The 19,346-nt window shown below is 40.5% G+C and overlaps 1 protein-coding gene across 5 annotated transcripts in view; it reads left to right on the top strand.

Annotated features, from left to right (window-relative positions):
• Positions 1 to 19,346, top strand: part of Foxp1 (forkhead box P1) — a 562,135-nt gene that overhangs the window by 196,188 nt on the left and 346,601 nt on the right. For 4 of the 5 annotated variants that reach the window (XM_063260468.1, XM_063260472.1, XM_063260471.1 and 1 more), the window contains one exon: positions 5,827 to 5,921. The exons of the other annotated variant lie outside the window; for it this stretch is intronic. The gene's annotated coding sequence lies outside the window, so the exon portion shown is untranslated. The remainder of the gene's footprint in view (positions 1 to 5,826; positions 5,922 to 19,346) is intronic. 5 annotated transcript variants of the gene reach the window in all.

Here is a 19,346-nt window from a genome sequence, read left to right as displayed (position 1 = left end):
TGTCATTTACTTGCTTTTACTCTGTTTTGATTGACATGTTAGGTAAAACAGATTCATAAAATTTATTCATTTTGCATCTTAAATCATCCTATACTCTTTCCTGTTATGATAAAACATAAATGGGAAACTTAAGATTCCTTTTCAAAATTATTTCTCCATGTATTTCTCTGAGCTTTGCCCCCTTTCCCCATAAAACCCAAATCTTTGTTATGATAACTTTTACATTCTTGGGGAAATAATGGGGGAATGTACTTGATATGTTTTTTCTGGCATATTCAGTCATTGGACACATAGCTCCTACCTTGAAATTGTTTAACAAAGAACATCCCCCAAATCCAAGAAAACTGTTTGGTTTTAATTTAGAGAGACTTCATGCCTGACTTTGAAACTTCTAAAGAATATAATTTTGGCTTTTCAGCATTCACTCTTTCACTGACATTTTAAAATCACGTATTTTTTATTTTGCTCCCTTTTTAAAAAAAGAAGTGTCTAATATAAGATCACCTTGAAGTTTTAAGGTAACTGTTACCCCACCACAGGGACTTCACTATTCTCACAGAAAAGCTCTGCTTTTTGTTGCAAATCTTATTTGGGATTCCTGCTCATGATGGCATAGGGTTGGTGCTCTGTGTGGGTGTGTGAGCCCCTTGAAAGGTGGCATTGCACAGGGGAGAATCAAGCACTGGAGTCAGAGAACGCAAGCTGGTGGAAGCTGAATCCTACAACTCTCAGTCCCTTAAAACTCTGGGAGGTGAAAGCTGCTCACCTTAATATCAACAGTGTATTCTTGACAGTCACACATGTTAAGGGAAAATGCTAACTGGAACCTAGTTCCCATTGTTTTGCATAGGAAAAAATTTAAATGTGCTATGTGTGAATATGCAGAATGTCCATTTTCATAAAGCAGCAGTTAGTGAATTAAGGTCTGTGGGCCTTTGCTTGCTTTTGTGAAGTTTTTGTGGAATACAGCCACACCCATTTGTTTGCATGTAGCCCTGATTCCTTTCCTACTACAATGGCAGCGCTGAGCAATTGTGACTTGTGACTTGTGACTACAAAACCTCATGTCTTCACCGTGTTATCTTTACAGGAAAGTTTGCGGACCTCTTTTTTAAAAACATGACTAAGATGCAGTAAAATGCTTTAAATATTAACAGTAGGGATATAAAAATGTTCAAAACATTGATTACTCAATAATTCATGTTGTCTCAGTGTACATTTGTTTTGTTTGAAATGTCGCTTTATTTTTAAAAAATCACCACGAACATGTGAGACACATCTCCTTTGTTACTGCTTTTTCAAAACCTCTGCAGAAGTTTCTGACATTCTGCTGATTGTGTTGCAGCTTACCACTTTCCCCTCACGAGTTTTGTTTAAAGTGTTGTCTTGAATTTGAAGGAGTTCATAAAATTTTTTTTTCATTTATAAGAAGCAGTTAAAATTTTGAATTTGAAAATAAGCATTTTCTGTAAAGGTTGAAGATTAAAGGCCAGTATGAAAACGTCAGCTGGGTTCTCTTTCCGTGGCATCTGCTTGTATTTCTCCTTGTAGTGGGTCAGTCTTCTTGTCCTGAGAATGGGAATCCGACTTTCTCTCCAGACTTTGTGAAGATTAATTAAAGAAGGATATGACTGATACGTTTTAAGAAAACATTAGCTGTTGATTCTCCTTCCTTTCTTTCTTTAATTTAGTTTGAGAAGATATTACTTAAAACAACAAATATCTTCAGTAATTTTTTCCAAATTTAAAATGTTTTTATGCTTACCTAGGGTTGTACAGAGACTCATGTAGAGACCAGGGAAAAATTAGACAGGTGTGTGTATTATTCAAGTCAAATATTCTGGCTGAGTGTAGCTCAGTAGTAGAGCATGTGTGTCACATGCATGAGTTCTGGGCCCAGTCCTGAGCAACAAAACAAAACAAAACAAAACAAAATCTGCCCCCAAAAAGTTAGTGCTGGAAGTTACAACTCAAGGTATAGTACTTGCCTAGCATGAGTGAGGTCTAGATTCAGTTCCGACAACCACCACACTCACAACACACTCATGGAATGGAGAGCAGAGAGAGATGGAGGTGGATATGGCGGCAGACATGCCTCAGTCAGAGTCTTACTCCGCAGTGTGGGTTTACTTCTCAGGCACCTCACACTTGTCCAGGATGCTGTGTTGTTGAGGATGCTGTGTGGCAGCTCTGCTCTGTGGGCTCTCAGGGACCTAGACTTATTAGGTTGAGAGATTTCACTGTCTTCAGGAGCTAGATGTTCGCTCCTGGATACCTGGGCCTATGACCACGGGAGGAGAGAGGACCTTGGAACAACACAGTTGGCTTCAGGACAGAAGGAAAGCAGCACATACTCACTTCGGTCTGTTTTGCCACAACTTAGTCACAAGGACTCACCCAGCTATGAGAGATGCCAGGAAATACATTCCAGCTTGGTGTCCAGGATGAAGAAACAGATTTGATATCTATGCCTGTGGCTGCAGATTGAAATATTTTCTTTGAGAATTATGAAAGATGAATGCTTACCGTAAAGAAACGATCCAGAGAGGCTGATCATCTGGTGAACCTGTCCATAGTAGAAACCCATGGAAAGAGCAGTGTTTAGAGACAGTCATGCTGGTTTGGAACAGTTTATCTGGATATTTGTTTAAACATATTTAAAAAATTAGCCTATAGTTTGAATCTGCTTGCCACATGTTGTGTACTACATAGGCATTTGTTGTTATAAAATTACAGCTCTATCTCAAGTAAGTTTAGAAATACATACTTAAGACGTGTTGTATGCAGTGACATTTTCATTACCAAGGTGATCTACATGGCCTTATATTTATTTTGCTATTTTCTGAAATCAGAAGTCATTTTTAGTATTGAGTAGATTTCTTTATCAGGTGGCAGATAGGAAGTTTGTGGAAATACTACCAGTGTTATTTAATTTGAATTGCACATTCTACAATGAACCCCATCAGGAGCATTTTCAATTTTTCAATACCTCTAATAGATCTAAGCTTACCTTCTTAAAAAGTTATTCATTTTAAATTATGATTATATGAATATTTTAGGATTATAATCATCATAAAATGAAGGACAAAATTCATCATACCAAAATAGAAATTTAATTTAAAATAAAATTTGATTACAAGGTTTAGTGAAGTAGAAACAAAATATATGAAAGGATATTTTAACACTTTTTTAAGAAACCCTCCACAGTACAGTTTTACAATAGTTTCAGGGAAAAATGCAACAATTTTATTGATAATCTTGAAGATCATATTTGAGCCAGTTTAATAAAACTTTTGTAAGGTCAAAAAGGCATTTTAAACTTAGCCATTTGGTCACTCTGTGAAAAAGCATTTAAAAACATGATGTTAGATTCCTAAAATCAGTTTATTTCAGATGGAAGCTGTTCCTGACCTTATTGTGATCCAGGGGAAAAAATTAAATTTACTCATGGATGTGTGTGATTAAAAATATTCTTTTCATTTTTCTTGATACTGATAGCATTCTTTCCTCTCTGTCATGTGGTCCTTGATGATGTTTGAGGTAGAAAACAAGTCGAATTGACTAGATTTGTTTTCTAATCAGCTACTTCTTATTTTTCCCTGTTTAAGTTTGAATTTACTATTCATGAAACACATTTTAATCAGTGACCATATCAGACAAATGGAAGCTAAGCGCTGGTTAGTATGTTGGAAATAAACACGAGGGCTCTCATTAATGTCGCTGTCTGAATAATTAGTCGAGCATTGAGTCCTGAGCCGCAGTGAAAGCAAACCGGCTCCTCACTGGAAAGACAGGCTGACAGCCGCGTCTGGAGCACGGTCATTAGTGGGCCTAGCCATCAATGTCATGTTATTGTGTCAAATTAGTTAGTGTCCCCTTAGCAGAGAAACCAGACCTACAAATTATCCTCCCACATCCCTGGAAACTGTGTTTGCAAAACCTGCGATCAAGTGTGAGCAAATTATTCACATGGCTCATAAATTAACTAGTTTACAGGCTTATAACATTTTACAAGTAGATAATAAAGGATGGAAAAGTTTTCCAATTGCTTTGCCCTGCTGTGAGGGCTGTGACCGGCTGTTGTGTCTTTGGGGAGCACTCAGCTGAGAGTTTTTTGTTAAGAGGAGCAACTTGGGGTATCAGAATGAGTGTTTGGCAATCTCGGACCTAAAAGGAAGCAAGTGTAGATCTACTGAAGACCATATAATTAACTTTGTTATCTCATTACTCTGATAAATTGCTGACAATGGTCCTTTTTCTTATGGTGCCAGTTATTCATTAATGAGTTCACCCATTGAGTTTGAATGATTACAGCCTCTACCAGTTGAATTATCATTACAAATATTTTATCATACTCTTAAACTGCTTTGTTGAAGAGGAATAAGGCCAACACAGCACATCTTGTAAGAATGAAAATTCTCAAGCAGTGATCTATTTGCAGTTTATGCACACCCAACAATTGATGCCTAGAAAACAGTCTGGTCAAACCTGGCCTGAATTCACTCTTCTCCAGACAAGACACTCATCAAGAGCACCCTCTCTGAACTCTTGCTGAGGGCTGCTTGATAGACAGCCCACAGAGTTTCCAGAGATGGGTGACTATTCAAATCACAAAGCTCCCTGCAGCGTACATCTCCTTTTCAGTTTCGACTTCTCTGGTTGATTAGGCTAGAAAACATGTACATTCATAGAATATTGCCTGTGTTCATTGAACAGGGGTGACACACATTTGCCCCAGAGAGCTCATGGTATCTTCTGGTTCTCTAGTTCTGTTCTCCCATACTAGAGAGAGACCCTTTGGCAGTCTCCAGGGACCTAGGAGTGACATTGTCCTCTCAGTGACCTGCACAGAGACCTGGCATGGGAAGCTATGCTCCTGACAGCTATTCGCAAAACCTTTCTGAAAGCTCCCGAGAACGATTTGACTAATCTGTCAGCAACTTCAACTTACTCGGAATTGCATTTGGTAAATATTCTACTAATAACCCGACTACGCCATGAGAGTGTGCAGCCTCAGCACACTACGCGCCGTCTCTGGAAGACGCATGTGTCACAGCTGCCTCTTGCTTCTGAGACGCAGCTGGAAGCAGAGTTGCTCCTAGGGCAGGAGGGAGCTGGCTTGTCATCTCCGGCCTGTCCTGTGGGTCAGCTGCTCCTGCTACTCCTGCTGGGCACAGAGAAGCCACAGGATGAGACCCAAAGCAGAGCCATCACTTTAGACACTCGAATCTCCTTGCTGTTATGTCTCAGGATGTGTTAGCATTGTATTCTGAGAACTCACCCTAAAATAGAAGGAATTATGAGCCAGGCATACTGGCAAATGTTTATAATCCTGACACTCTTTGAGGCTGAAGCAGGGACATTGCAAGTAGGACACCAGCCCGAGCACCTTAGTGAGACCCCGTCTCCATAGAGGGGTGGGGCGCTGGGGAACACAGCTTGGTGCTAAGACACTGAGTTCAGTTCCCGTTACTGGGTGGGTGGTGAAGTTCTTTTTTGTTGTTGTTGTTGGTTTTTTTTTTTTTTTTTTTTTTTTTTTTTTGGTCTTTTTTGTTTTTATCGGTACCAGGGATCGAACTCACGACTGCCTGTTTACAAGGCAGGCGCTTATGCCGCTGAGCTAATCCCCAGCCCCTGCTATGTGAAGTTCTTAATCCTTTTAAAATACTGTGCTCAGGCTCCAAGCCTGGATTAAATGCCAGCACCAGGAAGGGAGAGACGCTTAGTCCACATGTGAGTGAGGCAGCTGTGAAGCTCATGGGTCCGAGTTGCTTTTGAACCCTCACCGTCTGCTCTTCCTAACCTCTTCTCCCTCTCTGCTTTCAGTGTCCCTCTGTGTGTTGCAGTCCCGTGCTGTTGTGCATGCTCTCCGCCAGTGACCCCAAGCTTTTTATGGCTGTGAGACACGTTCGAAGTTCACGGTAAGTGGCGAACACCTCTGATGTCACGTACCATGTATCTGTGGGAGACACCATGGTGACCCTGGCCATCCCCAGGAACTGAGGGACAGTCTCAACATCAGGCACTGACCTCACAGCCATCTGGGACACGAGGGTAGCACCCTTCACGGCAGCTGCATGACTCTTGAGGATAGAATCTGTCACCCAGGTCCTATTTCCAGGAAGGTGGCCTAATGCAGGGTTAGCAGTCTGTTTGCAAAGGGCCCCATAGTAAATGTTGTGGGCCACATGATCTCACTTGCAGCTAGTCCCCTCTGCTGTTTCATTGCAGAAGTAGCCACAGGTAGTTCACACACAAATAAGTGTCACTGCATCCCAGTAAAACTTGGTTTACAGAAACTGGAAGCGAGCCCTGTCTGATTTATAGGCTTTGGTTTACTGCCCCTAATCTAGTGCATCCCAGGCAAACGCATGAACTGTAAACTCGACTGCTCACTGGGTTCCAGTCATTCTGACCTCAAGAAAAGAATCTGGAAGGAGGAATGAAAAAAAGCAAAAACAAAAAAACCAACCTGGATAGCCAAGTGTGATTTCACATGCTTGTAATCCCAGCAGTCTGGAAGGCTGAGGCAGTAAGCTTGCAAGCTTAAGCCCAGCCTGGGCAACATAGCAACTTAATGTGACCCTGTCTCAAAAAATAATAAAAGGGTTTAGCTCAGCGGCACAAGTGCCTGCCTGGTAACCACAAGGTCATGAGCTCGATCCCTGGTACAAAATAATAATAATGATAGTAATAATAATAACAATAATAATAATAATAATAATAATGATGATGATGGGTGTGACTGAGCTCAGTGTAAAGGCCTTGGGTTCAGTCCCCAGTATTGCAGAAGTGAAAGCACCCGCCCTCACCTGAGGGCAGAATGCAGTGGTGACGATGTAGCTGTGATGTGTGAAGGGCTTCATACTTGGGAAGCCCCTTGCCCACCCCGCAGGGGCTTCGCTTAGGCTCTCAGTATACCCAGAGCTGTGCTGCCTTCTTCCCCTTTGTAATTGCATGGGGCACACATGGGTTCCGTGAGTGTGGGGAAAGCTCTCTTTCCTGAGTCATGTGGTTTGGCTGCTTGTCCCTTCTGTTTTACAGTTGATAGACAAGCTGTTGAAATGTCTTTTGAGTATCAGATATGGAAGGAGGGATAAACCGATAGATTATGGCAGGCTAAAGATCAAATGCCAATGCACAACGATTAAATTCCCTTTAATCATTGGAATCTGAGGGTGCTTTAAGATCTCCTACCTTTAATATAGGCCTTAATAAATAGTAATGCTTTGAGTGTCTGTGAGTACGTTTGAATTTCACAAGTCTTTCATGTCAAAACATAGAGACAGGCTAGCAAATATGCTTCCCTGGGCTAGCAGTATTAATTAGGAAGGAAAGCCATACTGCAACAAATGGCTTTATGAATAAAGGGGTAATTAGAAGCCCAGTTCAAAATTTTACAGGTTTTTTTATTTTTCTTGCAGAGAATTATGCTGTTAGAGATATTTTCATATCATTCTATCATCTCAGAATTATTTTCTAATAATAGACATAACTATATAGGCATAAAATATTATTTGTATAGTCTCATAAAAGACATTTGAGGAGAGTAGTTTGTGTTTTCTGTTTTTCTACTCTGCCTGTTGAAGTACATTGCTTCATTGTCAAGGTCACCTTACAGTTGCTGCCTCTCCAGCCATTGCTCTATATCCTGAAAGGATTATGTGGAGATACAAAAAAATCAAAAAGAGCAGTCATTCCAACTAAGGCAGGCCCCTTTAAAGAACTTTTTTTGAACACTTACTTATGACCTTTTCTTGTATCTGGCTAGCTGTGTCTAACTACAAGGACATGTGTGAAAGTATCAAGCCTAATAAATGCTAACTTCTGGATTCTAGCACTAAGGAAGAAAAGCTGTAGCTGTGGTTACGTACACAAAATCACAGTGTTAACTGTTATATATTCACTTGTTACTTATTTTCAGTGAATACCTACTGCCTTCTGTTGACTTATGTCTGTTTGAATTTTACATGCTAGAATTTTAGCCCATTTGGTTTTTAATAGATACATACCCCAGGAAACATATTGGGACCATAATATTCTTACTGAAAGTGCTGTAGCACATCCGAGAAACAATTTTTTCTTTAGAGAGCCACATGCTGGAGTTTAGACTCCTGAATGTGCAGGTCGTTTTCCTTCCTTGTTCCTGTGACCTTGTCCAACACCACACCGGTCAGCCTGGGGTCCGGATGACCGATGGACTCCTTCTAGTGCTGCCGCCTGCTCTGTGCCGTCCCTCTGTCCTTGTGTGGACTTGGGTGGGACAGCACCCTCCCCTCCAGGTCCTGTGAGCACTGTTTCACACTCTGCTGTTAGATCGCCTGCGAGCAGAAACAGATTAACCCGGCCCTGGCCAAGTGTTCTGTTCCAGATTGTCCTGTACAGTACAAGATGTGAAAATTTCCAACTCCCAGAATGAACAGGAGACTTCCCTGTGCTCACCTAATATATTCTGCACCTGCCGCAGCCTATGTGGGGTGTTCCTGAAACACAGGATACTTGGTGTGTTCGCAGAATCTGATTGATTGCCTTGGATATGCTGGTGGCGTGGTTAGCACTGTTTGCTTTGAAGTTCAATTGGCCTACATTCAGAGTGTACCTTTTCTGCTTAGGGCTCAGCAACCTCAGTGACTGGGTGAATTCCTTAACGTTCCTGCAAATGGGGCTAGACATGGAGCCAGGATAGCTGGGCATGGTGGCACACCTGTAATCCCAGTAGTCTGAGAGGCTGAGGCAGGTGGATAAAAAGTTTTAGGCCAGTCTGGGCAACTTAATGAGATCTTGTTTCAAAAGAAAAAAAATATATAAGAGGACTAGGAATGTAAAGGCCTTGGTTTCAGTGTCTAGTACCCCCTAGCCCCTGTCCCGCAAAAAGTCAGTTCATTTCTGAGCTGAAATCCCATACTCATTCTCTAGTTCTTGGTCCTTGACCAAATGATTATGCCTCTCTGGGCCTCAGTTTCCTTACCTGAGGTGGGGGTGGCAATGTGCCCTAGCTTGAAGTGTTCTTGCAAGAATTATTTGAGATGATGGAGGTAGAGTGCTCTGTGTAAGGTGTGTACCAGACAGTGATAGTAGCATTGGGAAAATCAGCCAGGGGTCCTGGGAGTTACACACCAGATCTCATCTTGAGTTTTCTCACTGTCTTCATTTTAAGAATGGCAAGGACAGGCTCTTCTTGATTTTATTGAATTCATTTATTTTTGCTGTTGTTGTTTGAGATGGGATCTTGCTGTAATAGTTCAGGCTGGCCTTGAACTCTGCAATTCTCCTGCCTCCGATTTCCAAGGGATTACAGGTGTACCCTGGCTTATTCTTAATTTATTCAAACATTAAATTAATTTTAAAACATAGAGGTAAAAACATGAGCAAGGATGGGATAATTCCATTTGTAGCCTTGTTAACTGTAGAAGGGGTATGTGTGTGTGTGCGAGTGTGTGTGTGTGTAACTCAAGTTAGAAACAACCAGCACTGCAAAGGCCCCGTGTTTGTGGCCTGCACTATGTACTAGCTCCTTGGAAATTCTGGATTTGGAGTCGTGCCCTCTCTTTAAACCACTTGGCTGGGATATATTTTAGCCTTGTTAATCGCAACTGGTATGATCTCCTGCTTTGCAACAGAGGATATCTTAAATTTCTGAAAATTTCTTCTAAATTTAAAACAAAGTATACACCTGATCTATCTGTCCTGAAATTCATGTAGTTCTTTTTTTTAAAAATTTTATTTTAAGGAGAATAAAACCAAACAGAATAAAACAGAACAAACCAATCAAAACAAAACAGTGAAAGTAATATAGGACTTCAAAACAGGACAGTAGGAAATCAACAATGGCTATCATAATGCCTGTTATTTTTATAATTGCTGCCTTTACCATCAAACATAATAAAATCAAACAAAACAGAACATTGAATTAAAACAAAACATTGAAATGAAACAAAACAAAACAGTGACAGCTATATTGGATTTCAAAAATAAAACAGAAGCAAACCTCCCCCCCCACTTTTTTGCTGTATTGTATATTGTTATCCTCTTAATAGATGCTCAGACTACTGGCTTTAGGCCTGCAGAGTCAGTCAAACAATACAAGCATTGAGTTGTTTTTGTACCTCAGTTGCTAACAGCTCAGCGTGTGTTCTTACGAATCAGCCAGTTGCTTGCAGGATGGGTAGTAATGGTGGTGGTATTCTTGTCTCTGAGCCCACTTGCTGGTTGGCTCACGGGAAGAGCAAATTGGATTCTTGTTTCTCCTCGTGGAAGTTGTATGGCTTCCCCCAGCTCATGGAAAGGGTGGATTGGCTTCTTGTTTCTCTTCCCCTATACTTCTCTTTTTACAGAAAACTCAAGTCTCTGTAGACTGAAAGGAGTTTGATATAAATATCTTTCATTGTTGGTGCCATTTTCTTTCATCTGCTTATGAAGATGATCTACTGTTTTTGCTATACTGTTCCATGCTGTCTGTGGGTGACATGTGTTGTTCGTTGTGAACTTGCTATATAAAAGCTGAAGCAAAAGAGGGACCCTTCTATCTTTGTATTGTATCACATATTTTTGGTGGAAAAGAATGAAACATACCAAATCTCCTACTCTTATTTATTTGACGTGTAATTAACTAGGGTTGTCTATGAGATTAAACCTGCCATTTATTTTTATTAGTTTATTGTTTATATCCTCTTAACATGTGAAATAAAAAGACATGATTAAAATACAATTTAGGGCCTCAGATTTGATTACAGATAGCCTTTTTAGGGAAGAAAAATATAAAATCCAGTGAGGTATAGTCAGGGTAAGCCATTAAACTGGGAAAAACTTTCCTTAAACTCATAATAGCCTGCTGCAGAAAAGCTAACACCTGCATTTTTTTTTAATCTCTGAAAATATATAACCGCTTCAAAAAACTTAAATAATAGCTCTTAAAAGGAGAAGCAGATCCATGTAATGTGAGACTTGGTGAGAGCTGTTTGCCTGGGACCCATGACAGCCAGGACCAACCCCTCTCTGTCCTCCTCCCAGCACCCTGGTGCCTGCGAATCCCTAGGAAAGGTGGGGCGTTGCCTGGGTGTTGTCTGTGAGGTTATCAAATGCTGCTGCATGTCAGGGTGCACTCAGGTGCAGTCATTCCTCTGTACCACCAAGCTCTGGGTGAGATGTGCTGCCGTAGAGTCTGTCCACGCCAGCTCGCCCAGGCTGCCCACAAGCTGTCTGTCCCAGCTGACCCGAGGCTGAGAGCCTGGGCCTCATCACTGCCCGTGTGTGTCCCACTCAGTCATCAGCAGTAATCCAAACCCATCTCCTGCTCTAGGCGCACTTCTGAACATGGCAGTGTCCTTGGCACTCGACTTCTAGGATAAATCGTGCTTTCTTAGGTTTGTCTAAATATGTGTGCCTGTAAAATTTTGGTTTTATGCTGTCGTATGTCCTTTTTATCCCTAGCAGATGGAGAGGTAGAAGTTGAAAACTCACGTAGAAGTTCTCCTGAGAAATTCAGATCCACAGTAATTAAGAGAAACACTGTCGTTTGTGGAAAGTCTACCCTGTGACAGCTTCCTTTACTGAGAATTTACTCTGTGCCAGTCATGATTCTCAGTACTTGACAGTTACTAGCTCCAAAGAGCCCTATGAGTCATTGTGACTGAAAAGTCCACTTTATAGGAGGGGAAACTGAGGCCCGGTGAGGTGAGATGATTTATCAGGCTTCTCTGCCAGGAGGAGAGAACTGGGGTATGAACCCCAGAGCCCCTTCCTTTGGCTCCTAACCGTTCTGCAGTCCAGGCTCCTTGGTGAGACCCTGTGGTACGTGAGGCTTCTGGTTTTCCTGGGTGCTGCTTTGCCGGACTGTTTTGATTTAGGTGAGTCCTACTTTGATTCAGAGACTGCTGAATGCTGAGCTTGTGTGCCTCAGTGCTGCCGTAGAGGCCTCACTCGATCTTTTTGGACTTTCTTTAATTCTTGCTCATGCAACAACTGTGGAATTAGAAGTATATTCCAATCTGGTTGGGAGCAGGGACAGTCCTCTTAATTGGCTTTCTTCTCTTGTGGGATATGCCTATTCACGTGTTTCCTGTAGATCTTTGAGTCATTTCTCTCTGGTACATTATTCTAATTAATCTCATCTCTGTAGCTCCTGTTTTATTTCATATTAGCCCCTGAGTACCTAACAATTCTGATCTGCTCAGTTACCGATGTGAAAAGGTGGCCAGTGAGAGATTGTCTTTCTTAAAGAATTGCTCCTAGACTGTATTTTCTCAACAAACTGGGTCAAAAGGTCTCTTTCATTCTTAGGAACTTGCACCTGGGAAGTTTTTTATTTACCATGGTGAAGAACTCAAGTACTTAGGTAACACTGGCTTACACTTAGGAGATCTTTTGTTGGTTGGTAAAATTACAGATGTATAAGCTGTATGCTAAAGATTGACCTAATATTAGGCTTATAAATTAATATATAAAAGCCAGTTGCAGGAGACCCCAAATAAGCAGTTTTTATTTTATTTAAGTGGTTTCAAGTGTCCATATCTCCTTTGACTTAATTACTTTATTCAGTGCTGGACAAAATAACTTGACCCCCACAATGTGAAAAGAGGAGAGGTTTATTTTAGTTCACAGTTTGTAAAGATTTCAGTCCCTAGTCGGCTAGCTCCGAGGCAGGGTAGCATGGCAGTGGGATCCACTGCAGCTCATGGTGTGACAGTGGGCAGCTCATGATCAAGGGAGGGGGGAACGGGACCATGCCTCTAGTGACCACCTCCTTCCGTTTAGGTATAAACTATCTCTCCATCCACCTCCTTATATTTAAACTCACTAGTGAACATAGAGGGCCCTTCCTGGACTTTGTCTTGGTCCAAGAAGTTCTATTTGTAATTCCATGGAAAACTTCCACTAGAGTTTTAGTGAGTTAATTCCAGTCTACCACTTCCAGTGTAACGCATGGCAAGAACACAGACTCTAAGACATATTTATAGTTGTGGGGAGCTCAGGGGCTCTGAAGTCCTGGTTAGAGTGATGGTTAACTGATACAAAGGCCTTAGGGGCTGGGGATTTAGCTCAGCGGCATAAGCGCCTGCCTTGCAAGCAGGTAGTCGTGAGTTCGATCCCCGGTACCGATAAAAAGGAAAAAAAAACACACACACACACACACACACAAAAAAAAAAAAAAAAAAAAAAAAACAAAACAGTTAACTGATACAAAGGCCTTGATACAGGGTCAAGTTGGATTTTATTAATTCTCCACAAAGGGAATGGCTGAGTGAGGCGAGGTAGGGGCCTGAAAATTTTGCAATATGCAGAGAGAAGGATATGCAGGAGGAGTAAACTGCACAATTTGAGGTGTAACATCTAATATTTTGTGCTTCATCTCTGATATGTAATCTTTTATGCCCGGGGAGGTCATAGCCTACCATTTCTTGGGTCTCTGATTTTGCCTGAGAGAATGTAGTCAGCCTATAGGAGAATTGAACCTGCTTATGATGTTGAAAATTTAGATAGTAAAATGAGCTTTACAAACATCAGGATCAACTGGTTTAGATTGTACCACTAATTCTTGATCCCAGTCCTTGAATATAATGTGCTATATGTTGGATTCATTCATGGAAGTGATGCCAGGATTGTGGCATGAGAACCAGTCCTGAATGTATTTCTGTAGCCATCCCAGTAGGAAAAAAATTCAGCAAGTGTCACAAAAGTTGTCTTCTTTTTACTGCTTTTATGTGTGTTCAGTGTGCCTTGTGCTGGAGCAGAACTGGATGGGAGAAGTGTGATGATTCTCTTGGCCTGGGGCAGGTCATGTGCCCATCTGCAAAACTGTGGATGGCATTTGCCCTTCACAAAGCAGTGGAAAGTAGGGGGAAAGGTATTGGTATCAGGAGAAGGGCTCAGAATTCTGGGAGGGCAGACTGTTTCTAGCCATGATGGCAGGTGCCATACTTGATGCATGATATGTGGAATTTGAGGTTGGAAGGAATAGAGTGTTCCTCATGCCGTTGTCTGCTGAATACTTGGGCATCTCTAGTTACTTTGCCTGTCTTGAAAGGAGCTGTGCCTCAAAAATACTACCCTCCCTCTGTCTCCAGGTGTTCACCACTGCCTGCCTTCTTTCTCATCCTTCGGTCCACTCATCCCTTTGCTATCTATCACTGAGGGCCCGCGTGCAAGATTTCATTTCACCGCAGTTAACATGCTCCAAGTTGGCAGAGAGATGAGTTTTGCTGCTGTTCTGGAGAAGCTAGGAGATCTGTTGGTCAGAGTCTGTGTAGTTGGGGAGAGGATTGCTGGAAGGAGATTCGAAGGCCTTACAGAAGCATTGGACCTGGCTGGATTCTTAGAAGGCGAATAGGAATCACGCAGTATCCAGGAGGAAAATGTCTTATTGGTGGACTTAATACTTACTGTCATTTCTCTAGGATTAAGCCCTAGAGAAATTTTGGATTTGCACTTGAATTGCTCAGGGATATTATAAACTATGTTAACCCAATAAAATGTGCAGATTTTTTAGATCATATGACGTATACAAGTGATGGGAATAATAAGATGCTAATGAAAAATTCAGATACAGATGAGCCACATCTCTATTGAGTACATAATACACCAATGGATAAAACATCTATGGAAAGATTTTAGGTGCATTAAAGTACAGAATTCTTAATATCACATCCCAAATATTTTTGAAAAGATTCAGTGTTGTCCGTGTGTACATTATTGGATACACCACAATATTATATACTTCAGTTTTCTCATCTGATATCTGAGAATATAATACTACCTTCCAAAAGATTATGGCCGAGGTGATAATAAACATCTTCAGCCATGTGGAACACTGAGTGTGGTGCTGGTATCTTCTATATCTGCTATAGAAATTATTCCTTATTATCAGAGGGCATCTGTAATTTTTAGCTAATTGTCAATGGTTTAAGAATTAATATAGCTATGCCGATTTAACTAATTGATTTAAAAATATTTTTCCAAAAGCCCTGGATGGAATATATTTTCTATTTTCACATGTTACTTTATTATAAAAATTGAGGGTATTAAAGATGGTGAGATTTAGGAAAGAACTTTAACTCCACATGCTTTTAATGCTTCCCTGAATTAATAATTTTCTTGTCCATCATATTTTCTCCTTGGCCCACAATTCAGCCCATATTTGGATCTTGGCAAATGAGGACTTGGTTAATTAGGCAGTCTGTTAACTCTGATTACTAAGTTATAACAGATCAGTGTAGAAGCATTGCTGTGCAATTTGGATTAAAAGGCTCTTCATTTTATCAAAACAAATTTACAATTGTGGATAAGTATGTTGAAATGCATTACGTTAAAATGATGCATTTCACAAGGAAAATTTAAAAAGGATAAAGAATTACTTTCTCCAACCAAGTTATTTTTTTTATTATGTCATTCATCACATTATCTTTCATTAAGAATATACTTAAAAGCTTGGGATTTTCAGGCTTGAAAATTATAGCTGATTTAATCCCTCTATTATATAAATATGATGGATGCTTTGCATTTTTATTTAAGCGTAATTTAGTGTAGTGGCACATGGTTATGTTCCAGTTCTGACCACAGTGGCCTCTGCTACTGGAGTCACTTGTGGAAATGAATCTTGGCTGTGGTGGGGGAGTCAGTGGGTTACATTAAGGCCGGCTCTTTCACAGCTGAAGGCATTGATGGTTATTAAATACCACTGGGCCTCTGCAGTCCCTTCTCTTTCTGTTAAATGGTTTATCATCCTTTAAGGTAAGGGCAAGTGGGGTATCTAAAAGCTGTTTGGGTCCTCCCTCTCCATTTCAGCCTCCATCCTTTCTTAGCAAATGACAGACACATTGTGGAAGATGAGCAGACAAGTCAACACAAGGGTAATTTTCCAGGTTCAGTGTGTTAATTACTCTCAAGATTCTGTCTGGTACCAATAACCTTCAAAATGTCACTCCTCAGCCGGCCCTCCATCACATACATGTACCCTAGCACACTTGTACACAAATTCATATGCAAATGTGCACTTCTGCATACACATACACAGTAACCATTATTTCAGAGGTGTTTAATAAGGTTTGTTGAAGACTAATTGATGGAAAGATTACACACCGATAGCCCCACACAAGGCACTTACGCTGCTTGTAGAGAACTCTCCTGCCACCCAGATTCTGTTGTGGTATTGGAATAGGTGGAGTAGATGAACTCGGCGTTTATTCTTTCCATAAGTTTACCAGAGTCTGGCCTTTGTGAAATGCTATGTTCTACTTCCATGAGAAGTCAAAGAGAAAATGTCCTTCACATCCACAAAACTTAGTAATTTGTTGATTGCTGGTACTGGCATGACTGTAGGCCAAAAGTAATAAACTTTAGCTGTTTGGTCTTAGTGGTAGCAGCTCATTCCCAAAACTGACTTTTCAAAGTCTAGGAGACTATTGTGATATTTGAATGTAGTTTGAAAAATATTAACTAGAATGGAAGTCAGGAGTTTATCAATTTAATCATTGTCTTTTAATTGAGAACATTTAATGTTAATCATAGAGGACTCATTTTGGAGGGGTTTCTGGCTCATTATTTAAAGATAAAGTGAAGCTTGGGGTTCTAATTTAGCAAATCTGAATGACATTTTCATACTGTAGTTTCCTGCTAGTTTGTTGCTTTTCCTAAATAAAGAACCAAGCAAGTAATTTCGAAAAACTCAAACTCTTCTGGATTGTATTAATTCTCATAGTCATTTTCAGAAAGGAAGTTTGACATAGAGATGTTGGCTTTATAGATGAGGTCCAACTTTCACTCCATCAGAACACCAGCTAACTTCCCTCTGACTATCCCCTCCATGCTTGTCCCTGTCTGTCTGTCTGTCTCTGTCTTGTCTTGTCTTTTCTTTTTTCTTTTCTTTTCTTTATTATGCTGGGGATTGAACCCAGGCCATCACCCATGCTAAACAAGTGCTCTTCCTCGGCCCCTAATTTCTATTTTTTTTACATGAGGCATTAGGTACCTGAATAACGTGTATATATACATCACACATGTATGTCTTGTTAGTAGGATAAGAAAACATCCTTTGCAATAACTGCCCAAGGAATGAGATAAGTGAAGTGTGGTTGGATTTTTAAACATCCCTTGAGACTGAAAATCCTTCCACCACATCAGTGGTCCCAAAGAAGTCTCAGTGGCAATGTGGCAAAATTTTCTGGGTAAAGTGCTCCCTTAATGAATAGGTCTGTGGATAGAAGCAAGCAGACTTATTGGAGGATTGGATACTATTACTGTGTGGCTTTATTAATTGAATTTATTCCTTTAAAATGATCTTGGTTAAAAACAACCATCTTCTGTGGTCATGGTGAACAGATGTTTACCGTAATTCTTTGCTCAGTGAAAAAAATGGGCTCTTCCACCCAATAAAAACAGCCACGTTTGTTTGGCTAAATCAAAACGTTGGCGCTTAGGTCTTACTTTATATATCATGGCTCCAGTCACACAACCTTTCCAAGTGTGAGGCTTAGATCACCAACTCCAACATCTGCAAGAGAGGCTTGCTCACAGTGATCTATTATGTGAGTGCTTAATTCTTATACTGTTTTTGGCGGTCACCTTCCCTCATTGAAACCAATATTCCATATGCAGGACTCTCTTTGTTTTTCTTGCATAGGCCTACTGGCCCCTCCTTAAGTTTTAAAGTTTTTGCGCAGGTCTGTGGCTGGATTTGCATCACAGAAATAAAGGTTTGCCCTTTCCATCAGAGTTGTTTGCTCTGGACACTTTGAAATAAAGGGAATCTCCTTTTTCTCATCGTTTATGTTTGAATAATACCTTTTCTTACATTGTGTAAGGTTGCCTTACTGCCTCACTCCTATTTGTTGCCAATTTCTTTTTTTTTATTAGTTCTGAGTGATCATGAGCTTGCAGAAAGTCCCTTCCCACTCTTGGCACTCACAGTTCTATATTGTGTGTGAGAACCAGCTCCTCTGCCTGTGCTGCACTGAATTTCCATACTGGAGAATGCCTTTTTCTGGACAACTGGACTGAGAGGAAATACAACAGCACAACTTTGCTTTTCTTGGGAAACTCCTCCCTTTGGAATGGAGAACTCTGGGTGGCTCTTCTTATTTTGTTTTGATCGCCAAAATAAGCAAGGATCTTGCATAACACCAGGGTAGGAAAAAAATAAGTAATTTTAAGGGAAACATGTTCATGTTGAGAAAAAAGAAGTTAGACCTGGACACAAAGCAAAAGCCGTCTTCTCTTTAATAGACATACAAAACCAGGCTTTGATCATTCTGGTATATTTTGTAAAATAAAATATAAATCATTTCTCCACATTGTTCAGTCTTTTATTTAATCTAGTCACAATAACTGATGTGAGATGGCTGTACTTACCTGAAAGCAACCCAAATGTGCCTCATTTTGGTCTGACTACGGGAGAATCAAAGAGAGGTCTGAGTGTTAAAATGAACCAAGGATACCTACTTTAGATGTTTAGTTAATTGGTTGACATATTATTTGTCCTTTTAACTAATTCCAAATAATATCCGTTGATAGCAACAGAGCAGACAATTCAGTGTTTCAGATTGTTTGTCGGTGGTGGGTTTTGAAAATGGAGCTAATTTGCAAAAAGAAAAAAGAATGGAGAAAAAAAAATCTAGAAAAAAAATTCCTTAAATTAAGATTTCTCATTCACCCGTTCTCAAAGTATGAAAATTTCAGAGTTGGGCTTGGGGAGCCCAGAAACATTCTTCTCTCCTTGTTATCAGTTAAACACTTGTGTCCTTAATGTGTGGCTATAAAGAAGGTAAAGCCTTGGAGCATTTTGGATATTGCCAGTGTCTGGTGTCATAGGCAGGAGGATCTCAAAGGGTCTCATGCAGACCCTTGGGGGCCACAGACAGGAATGTGTGTGTGTGTGTGTGTGTGTGTGTGTGTGTGTGTGTCCACAGTGGAGAGGCTGGTTATGCCTGGAACTATTTTTGTATGAGTAGTTCTTTTTTGCATGGGAAAAGGTGCATCCAAACAGAGACAGAGCTGTTAAAAAGCTTAGCTCTCTAAAATCCCTGCTTTCCTTGAGTTTTGACATGAGTATATTTGGTAACTGTAGTAGGGTGGGTCCAAGCTTGTATTTAGTCTGTTTGGTTTTAAAAAGAAAAAAATTTCAGATGTACAGACTCTCCTCAGGAAATGGTAACAAGTAAGCCCACCCACTTCCAGAAAGGAAAGCAAGCCATCTGAAGTGTGAGTTTACCTGCACATTTGGCTAATCTAGTTTTCCATTCTTTTTCCTCTAGAGGCCTCAACAGGCACTGTCAGTTTTATCTGAGCGATTTCATGGTTTACAACATCATTAAGTAATATACATACACACAGTCACTGCATGTGCTCAAGAAAAG

This window comes from Cavia porcellus, unplaced genomic scaffold (assembly GCF_034190915.1).
Source record: "Cavia porcellus strain 051 isolate PalLab524CR breed Dunkin Hartley unplaced genomic scaffold, mCavPor4.1 scaffold_13, whole genome shotgun sequence".
In the NCBI taxonomy this organism is placed as follows: Eukaryota; Metazoa; Chordata; class Mammalia; order Rodentia; family Caviidae; genus Cavia; species Cavia porcellus.
This window is presented reverse-complemented; position numbering and strand designations above follow the sequence as displayed.